Source organism: Pinus tabuliformis, chromosome 8, assembly GCF_031772625.1.
Source record: "Pinus tabuliformis cultivar Carrire ecotype Pingquan chromosome 8, CPIR1, whole genome shotgun sequence".
Classification (NCBI taxonomy): Eukaryota; Viridiplantae; Streptophyta; class Pinopsida; order Pinales; family Pinaceae; genus Pinus; species Pinus tabuliformis.
Genome location: NC_142294.1, coordinates 1,451,384,140 through 1,451,394,376, shown reverse-complemented (window position 1 = coordinate 1,451,394,376; position 10,237 = coordinate 1,451,384,140).

Below are 10,237 nucleotides of genomic sequence, written 5' to 3'. Positions count from 1 at the left end.
AAAAACAACCACCTGGTAAATTTATTCATGGGAACATGCTATGTTAAAAACATTAGTTAGGCTGAACATTTAATGTCTCACAACGAATCAAAAAAATGGCTAAGAGGCCAACAAGTGAGCAGAACACGCAGGCCGGCCAAGAAACCCCAAAGGGCGCACCAGCAAAAAAAAAAAAAACAGAAACCCCAACAACAAAAACTAACGGGATTTCAAACAAAAAATCAGAAACCCCAACAACAAAAACTAACGGATTTCAAACAAAAAATTGGGCAAGGTCGCCTGGATAACTCCCAAAAAAACCCCACAGATTCATGGCATGCCAATCAGCGTTGAAGACCAAAATATGATGATAGCCTTTAAATTTTCAACTCTAAATTTCCAGAGAAGGTGTAACCTTTTACATAATGATCAAGCAATGAAATACATGGGGCTTTTACATAACCAAATGAAATCATTAAGATCATGCAATGAAATACATGGGGTTCGGCAGCTTGAAGGTCCTGATCTCCTTGGTACTAGTGGTAATGCTTCTGAGGACAAGGGCAGTCCTTTGACAATAGCTCATATACAAAGGTTTCGAAGCTTCTATATTTTAAATGGCTAAACAAGATAGCTTCTATATCTTAAATGGTCAAGCAAGATTTGTTAGACTTGTGGATTTTAATTTATGAAACCATTTATACTTATGTTACCTGACTAATTGGCTCTCTTATGCACCAATGTTCTTGGATCATATGCCCATTTTGTATGGAATGTCTACTAAGTGGTTCCAGTTAATGGGGCATTGATTTGAGTGTTCAATATATTCTTATTCTTTATCAAAGTATTTTTTTGCTCTATTTGCTTTCTTCAATTTATGCCTTACGAAGTTTCCTTTGCAACATCTGGTGCAAATGCTAGTTTAATTTTTTCATAAAAAACAAGATACATTGATATGTTTCTTGTCTTGCAATGTGTCGTCTTAAATTAAATCTCTTTGGGACATCAACATACATCGATTCATAAATAAAATCAGGATTTATAACAAATTTATATACCAAAATATTATATATTTTATTAACAATATGATGCTACGCAATTGAATAATAATAATAATAATAAATTCCAGAAACCTTCTCATCATCCGTTTATATAAATCTTTTAATTTTTTATAAATGCCAAGATACATTGTGTCATCTTAAATTAAATCTCTTTGGGACATCAACATACTTCCATTCATAAATAAAATCAGGATTTATAACAAATTTATATACCAAAATATTAATAATTTAACAGGTTAAAGTTTGCTATGTAAAATGTGTAGTACATTCTTCTTCTATAATCCAAATTTAAAAATTCATGATCACTTATCATGATCAAATTCCGAGTAGAGAATTTGATTGATAATGAATCATATTATATATATGAATTTGAATGGTCTACTGAATAATAAATTCTTTTTGTAGCTTAAATACTATAATAATATGTAATTTTTGAATTTCTTATAGAATTTAAAAATATTGTTTTGAAATAATTAATATATAATTTAGATGAATTTATGTTAAAGTATAAAATCATTATAATTATTTTTTTATATTTAAAAAAAATCTTATAAAAATATTTTAATTATAATAATTATTTTATTTTAAATTATTTTATAAATTTAATATAAAATCAATGTATTGAATATTTTAACACTGTTATTGAAATATTTTATTTTAATAAATATCAAATTATTCTATTTAAAATTGACATTATATTATTATTATTATTATAAATATGTTAATTTCATGATAGACAAGGAAAAATAAAATAATATAAAAAAAAATGTGTATCTCTTTTCAGGATAATAAAATATGTAGTTATTGTATAAGAGATGATATTAAGTTATTATGTATTTATATTATTTTTTAATAATATTATTTATCTCTATATAAATTTCACATATTTTTATATATATATATATATAAATATTTTTAATTTTGTTTATGGTGGGTTTGCTATCTTTCCTATACATGTTTTATAATTTTTATAATTTTTTCTTTAATATGATATAAACAGCATAGATATGAATGGTGATTATGATGATTAATGTCACTAAGACCTATATAGTTTACGAGACATTAACATAGTAAGAGATTAAAAAGGATTATTTAACATTTTATTTTTTATGCTAAAAAATAACTTAAAGAAGTGTTCCCACATCATCATAACTCTGTTGAGTTAAAAAGTCAAGAAGGTTGGTAGTGTGAGAGATATTTGGAAAATTAGATTGAATGTGAGTATAAAATAAACAATCTAAGGGAGTAAGAAACCATTTCATCTTATGGTGTTTTGGGAATTGACCAATGACTAGTTTCACTATGAATCTCATGAGAATTAGTTCTAATCTTGAAATTTTCATTTTCTTTTTAACACTAATCAAGATAAAGAGATAACTTTGACTTTTGAGATTGGGGTTGATCACCTCCTTATAATATTGTAGTTTTATTTTTCCCACTAACTCTTTATTTCCCCACCATTTCTCTTTAAATTTTGAGGTAGCAATATTTTTATTATTACTTGAATTCTACCTATGATGTCCTCCTTTATTCCCCAATGATGTAGCCAAGACTAGGAATCCTTACGCCAACATAGCTTGAAATGCAGGTGAGGATTTTAGCTAAAGTTAGAACCAATTTTAGGAAACCTCTTGAAATCCATGTTGTATAACCTTTTTTATATAATAGATTACATAAATCTTAACTCTGGATCCACCAAGCATCGCAGGGGATCAAATATTTTGAGGTGCAAACCTCTTCTAGAGTGAAAATTTATTTTAATCTCTTTCGGTGCTTGGTAGATCTGAAGTTAAGATAGATCTAACATGACTTAATTATTATTATTATTATTATATAGATATATATATATATATATATATATATATATATATATATATATATATATATATATATATAGATAGATAGATATATAATTTAATTTCCCTAAATTGGGAGACATTTCTTGGAATCACAAGATGGAGTTGTGACCTCTCCACAATCTATGTACCCCAAGGCTTCTTAGGGGGTTGAATCCATATATGCAATCAAAAACTTGTTTTAAACATTAAAAATAAGATTTGGCAAAAAACAATTCACTAGAACTATTACAAAATGACTAATTAATTACTAAAAAAATGACTAAAATTGGCATATAAATGATCATTTTTCAGGCGATGATCAATAATGGCTAATTTAGAGTATCATATAACATGACCAACTTTTAGTTGTTTTTAGCTTAGTCATTAATTGGTTGTCTCAATCTTAGCGTCTAGTAGTATATTTAGTCATAAATTTAGTCATTGATTTAGTCATTAGTTGCTACAATTAATGACCAAATACACAAAAAATATAAGGCTATATGATCACATAAGAAAATCAATTAATGACCAAAGAAATATGACCAAAATGTTGGTCGTGTTATAAGATATTGTAAATTAGCTACTAATAGTCATATATATGCAAATTTTAGTCATCGTTTGAAACCAAATAATGAAAAAAGAAATATGACTAAATATTGGTCATATTATAAGGTACTGTAAATTAGCTACTAATAGTCTTATACATGCAAAATTTAGTAGCCACTTTTAATCACAAATTTATCATTTACAGTAGTCACTTATATTTTTTTGGTAGTTTAATATTCATTATATAAACAACTAATTTAGCCTTATAGTAATTTTATTTGTGTTCATTGTTAATCAATATAAACAACTAATTTAGTAGTTTTAGATTGATTTTATGTCTTCAATATTAACCAACATAAATTAATTAGTATGAATTTGTGACTAAATTAAGAAAAAATTGTCATGCAACGTGCATGTTCATCAAATATAAAAACACAAAGTTACACCCGGTAATTACAATACTAAATAACATCAAATACAACTATAAATAATTTCAACCACATAAATTATATTAAATGAAATGTCAAATATTACAATATGAATTTCAAACTTAATATTCGTTGAATTATATATAAAATATTGTTTCATCGCTTCAAAACATTATCATTTGTTCGCAATATATTGTAGGTGAATTCAGCAACTCTAAAGACTTGGCCATCAGTCTCTATGTGTGTGTCTCCTACGGGATATTGGCTTCAAGGGTATCACTAGATTGATTCTCTTCTCCCTTTATTTCTGCATTTGTCACTCCAGTGTTATTGTTTTCCACTTTCTTCAATTCCTAGTTCTTACCATAAATAGTGAGTTCCTCTTCTAAAAACGAAAGACGATACAACATAGAGTATAAGACATGAAAGACAACGAACACTAGAATATAAACTACATTAGACTATAAATGATTTATATGACATATACCTCAACATTAACAATGTCAATGCAATGTTTTCCCAAAAAAGCAAGAAACTCGAACAATTTTTCTTTAGTTGGGTGGTATTGGCCACTATGTGGCCAAATAACCTATATAAAAAAAAGAAAATAAAACATCGCCATAGAAAAAAACTCCTTAGTAACTTAGTATTCAACCTTTAGGAAAAGCTCTACACCATAATGTCAACTAAGTTCCATGTTAAAAAACTCAAGCTGTTGATAACTTGTGAAAACAAATAATCTGAGACGTCATGTCTAATCCTTGTCATTTTATTCTCAACAACACTCATTCTCTAACACATGAACTTGGTCAAGTATATAGACAACTTTTACTCAAATAACAACATGAAAGTAAACTTTTCTAATAGTCGTCAAAATATTTTAATCCAAAACAACTAAAAGGATTTCAATTAATATCACGTAATATTATTTTCATCTTCAATCTTTGGATGTTGTTTAAATGAACATGATACTAAGTATTTTCAATTTCATAGTTAAAATACAAAACAAAATCAAAGGAAACATTAAAAATACAGTCAAACAATAAAGAGAGAATACCATGAAACATTGCAATTATAAAAAAAAATTGTTTACCACTCCACCAATGTGTAGCATTCCTAAAACATTTTCTTTCACAAAATAACAATGAGGTGAAAAAATCGTAACATTAAAAACCATAGGAATCCCTACTAGAAACATTCCCAAATTCAATGGACCAAGTACCTAAAGGATCTCCAAAATCAAATGAATCATATCCAAGACATGCTCTGCATTGTCTCCCCATCTTTTTTCCAATCCCATTGCCTATAACTTGCCCACACTAGAGTCAAGTAACAATCAAACAAAGGGATTAACATTCATTTTTATCTTTTATGTCTATCAAGTTTGAATCTGATTTCTTTCACAAACATATTAAATAATATTTAAAGCCTTCCTATCCTGAAAAGGTATCAAACATGTAAGACATCAGAAAAATGGAACTCAATGAGGTCCTCAAACAATTCATACAATAACAATATTTTTCTTGCTGTGATATCTTGGGTAGAAAAAAAGAAAATATATGCAAAATAAAAAGCCATATATTACTTGGTTTCAAACTCTATATATGGCGTACTCTTAGGCAAATTTTTAAGATGTTCCTTTACATTTACCAAAGAAAACTGTAGTTTGGTTAAACTCTGTATCCTTTCATGGGAGTATTGGAAGTCAGATCTAATAAAGTATTGAGATAAATGAATTAAGAAGGGTGAAGCATGACATGATATTTGTTTGAAGCTACATGGATGGTCCATGTAGGAGTTGTATAAGCGACAAAGTTCAAGAGGACTGGTAACAAACTTCACCAACAGAAGGAATAAACTACTTGAGGAGAAGACCAGGACTATGAACAAACATACTAGATAGTTGAGCAGTTGAGTAACTAAGAAAAAAGTAGTTATAGAGGAAAGAAGGAAAAATACCATGAGTCATTTAAGTAGTTACACAGAACTAGATGCGATGAGAGAGACAAAGATAAAAGAAAGTGCACTATGCAGACTATTACCCATCAAAGTGGGTGATTCTATAGGATAAAAAATTTCTCCCATTCTTCACATCCAACTAGCCAACCATGAAACACCTGAAAACCACCACTAGCTAACAACATGCCATTGTATCTTTGCCACCTGCATCAGTCATATACATTATCACCCATCTGCCAAGAGCACATGAACGAAGATAAGAGTGTAAACGATCTATATAACTATTATTATTTTCAAATAAGTTAAACCCTAGTGTTCAATCACCTTGTAGGACTCATAAATGTTATTCATGAATACAAATCTGTTATGGCGCAATGTTATGACAAAACTAGTGAAGGAAACAAATAATTCCTATTATAAATTCTAGGCTAATGTTGAGATAAAATTATACCAAATCTATATATTATTCCCTAAGATAATAAGACCATAGGAATTATAAATACATACCCATTGCGTCGTACTAGATGAACTGAAAGATAATGAGATAAACCAAACCATTCTAAAATTTCAAGAACAAATCGTTTTGGTGGAGCCATTGCAACACCACACTATAAGAGAAACAAATTAAGCTCGCATATGTAGCAACACCTACAAATAAATGCCAAATAAGATTTGTCAATTTGTTAAACATGGCCCATAACAACTCTTTTCAACCTTAAATGTCAAAATTTACCATGTGAAGGATATATCTTCATAAAGGAAAAATAAAACCCTTTGACTCACCAATGAATGTAATGGTAATATTCAAAAATAATGAGTGACCATTCTATTGCCACATGCTTGAATACACCTGTGCAAAAAACACCTGTGTTGGAAATAATACTGAGAGGGGGGGTGAATCAGTATTATCAAATTCTTTTTCAATTTATACAAAGATTTGCAAATCTGACTAATGAAACTTGTGTATACCTCCCAGACTTATAATTCAATTTATTCTTAGAAGTTGATCATTAATCTGTGTGTCAGAACCATATAACAGTAAGCAGGAACAGAAAAGTAGTGCAGAGAGTCACACAAAAGAACACAAGATATAAGGTGGAAACCCAATGTGGGTGGAAACCACCTACTGCAATATGTCTCTATCTTCTTTCAATTAGAAACTTCTTTTTTCAATGATTCTATACTGGTGCAGTCTTATACCAGTACGCAAGCTTCAACCTGCAGAATGCTACAACCTTCTTTCGTTCTCTAGATTCTTCTGGAAGGGAGCTACAACCCCCTTAGCTCTTGTACTAGCTGAGGTACTAGTACGTAGGTGCTGACCTACAGAAGACTTCTCTTTTCTTCCAGGGACCACGTTTCATAAATTTTCAAACTGGATCCATGAATATCAATCAAACATCAAATAGATCTGCAATCAACCAACTTCCTTGTACAAATACTGAATCAATAACTTCTCAGAACACAGTACCAGTAACCAGACACCAATTCAGAACCCTGAACACTGCAGTAATAGACAAAAGCAGCTAAAACATATTTCAAGAAAAAGTCTGCAACTTCACCAATAGAAACCTGTGTACATCCGCAGTATTCACTTCTTTAACTTGCGAGTATCCGCACCTCCGCTGTGTCGAACCTGCGGGTATCCGCACCTCCGCTGTGTCGAACCTGTGGGTATCCGCACCTCCACTGTGTCGAACCTGTGGGTATTCGCACCTGAGCTGTGTTGAGTCTGTGGGTATCCGTGCCTGCACTATGTCGAGCTTGTGGGTATCCGCACCTGAGCTGTGTCGAGCCTGCGGGTATCCGCGCCTGCACTGTGTCGAGCCTGCGGGTATTCGCGCCTGTGTTGTGTCAAACCTGCAGGTATAGATAATTTATCAGACTTCAATTATACCCAGATTATCAAATTTACAAATCTGATCATGTGCCAAAGAGATCTCGACCCAACAATAGATCCGTCTTGTAATGCTCAGGTTTCTCCTTGATTCATGTCTAGCTACAACTACCAACCGATCACCAGTATTTCAGATCTTGCTCATCTCAATATATTAAACACATTAGTTGCACAACCAAATGATCTCCTTTCCTTTTTATAGTCTAGGCCTTACTCAAACCATGGTCCAAAACCATAGAGATCCAATACTAGGGACCCAAAAACCTGGGTTCAATACATTACATGCAAAACCACGGACCAAAACCATAGGATCAAAAATGTTGAACTAAATACCATGGACCAACCATAAGATTTCCCACGTGCGCTCTTTTCTCTACATGAAAGTGCGTGTACTTTATGTCTGCACTTTTTGTTCAGAGAACCTGCATACATGTCCGCAGCTTTTGTTCAGTGCACCTACGTATGTCCGCAGCTTTGTGAATAGGAACCTGCAAGTATCTCATTTTCTACTATTTTGAGAGCCTGAACTTGCGATCTGCACTTTGAGTGAGTTGCCATCAAGTATAACACTTATGTCATCAAGCCAAACCTGTGTCATAATTCCAACAATCTCCCCCTTTGGACTTGATGGCAACCCAAAGTCACTCAAAGTATTTTCTCCCCATTTGACATCAAGGGCAAAGGGTTATGCTCCCCCTGAGTACATGCTGAAATCTCTGCTCTGCTGTGTTGTCCAAGCTTCCCCTGACATATAGGCAAGATTTGCAAGAAGATGTTTTACAAAAGAAATATGACTTTGTACATCATAACTGACCTTCCTATCACCAAAGATTCATACATACGACTCCCAACCAAGTGGAGATACATGATATAATAAGCATATTACATTATCCATCCCAGGCATAGTGGGGTAACCAAGATAGGCCGTTACATGACCTTGACAAAAGAGAGATAGAGACAAAATATCAGCAGCATCTGTTAATCATTATTCAGATCAGTATCCATGCTCTCCTTCTGGACTTGATCCTCCTGAAATAAAAACAACTGAAGAATTGAACCAAGATCTTCTATGATAATGCCAACAATGCATTATTAGAAGAATGTATGCTCCCCCTGAACCTGTGCCAGATTGTCCCTGACAGACCCATATCGGACTCTTCTCATCCTTTATTTTCTTCAAGTCGACTGTAGCCATATAAGCGAGCATATGTACGCATATACCCCATATGAAAATCGCATATGTGGAGCGATAAAAGGTGTCTTTTTAACTCCTAATTATCTTCACATTAATTGTCAACCCAGGGACGACTTTTTATTCCAAGAGTGTACTCAGTCTGAGGCGGCTATTTACTCAAGAGTAATGTTATGAAAGATGTAGTACAGTGCTCAAAGTACAAAAGTAAATGAATGCTTGAAAAGAAATCTAACTGCAACAACATAAACTCAAATGCTCCAAAATTCAACTATTCACTCAGCAAACATCAATCGAGGATATGGTAGCAATAACTCATTCCTCTAGAGATTGATACAATTGAAATCAAACTAGAACAAGACAATGAATCTGAGAATGAGGAAGCAGTAACCAATGTTCTCTATAGTTGACAGCCCTGCATTAAAGCAATTAAAAGGAAATAGAATTTGAACTAAAGCTGCTATTGAAAGTAAATTAGGAAAACTCTTTAAAAGCAAACTCTTGCAATTAACCAGCGGAAATTAACAGCGAAATAAATGGGCAGCAAACTGTAATTAAAGGAACCTGAATGGAAAACTCTAATTAATGAAAATGAACAACAGCAAAGCCAAATTAATAGCAATCTGTAATGAATAGCAAAACCTTAGTCTAAGGAAATAAATGTAGCAATCGTATCCTACAAGAATCAGATAACAACCTTTACTCTAAGAATAAATCGGACAGCAAACGAAAATAGAATGGCAACTAATTAGAAATGAAATATAGAACAACACTTGAAAGCCAAACAGAAATACACAACAACGTAACACACGGCATACCTTAATGGTAATCTGATCTGGTAATCCAATTATGAGTCTTATAAATAATACGATTGTCTTTTTAGAATGGAATGGCAACGTTTATAAGTTCAACAATCGTAAGGAAATCCAATTTCCAAGATGAATTCAGTAATACCAATGGTCAAATGTTACAACACAGATATTCTATAATTGATCAGCAACGGTATCCTGTAAAAACCATTTATATCAGCACTTAAAGAAATAGCAATGCGTTGCAAAATCGATATGATATTTCTGTCTCAGAAAATGAGATTACATGATAGAGCTGTGATGTAAAATAATAGAACATACCAGATTACCAAATAAATCTGATAAGAAAAACCACGCATAAACCAAAAATATAATATACAACAGCAGCAGCGTACTCCACTAGAGGCTGGGCCCTTAGCCGCCAGCGGATGCTGCTGGGTTACTTCAGGATCAACGATGGAATGGCAACCAGATTTATATTAAAATATCAAAGCAGAGTTACAGTGGATTACAACAAGAAATCTCTCC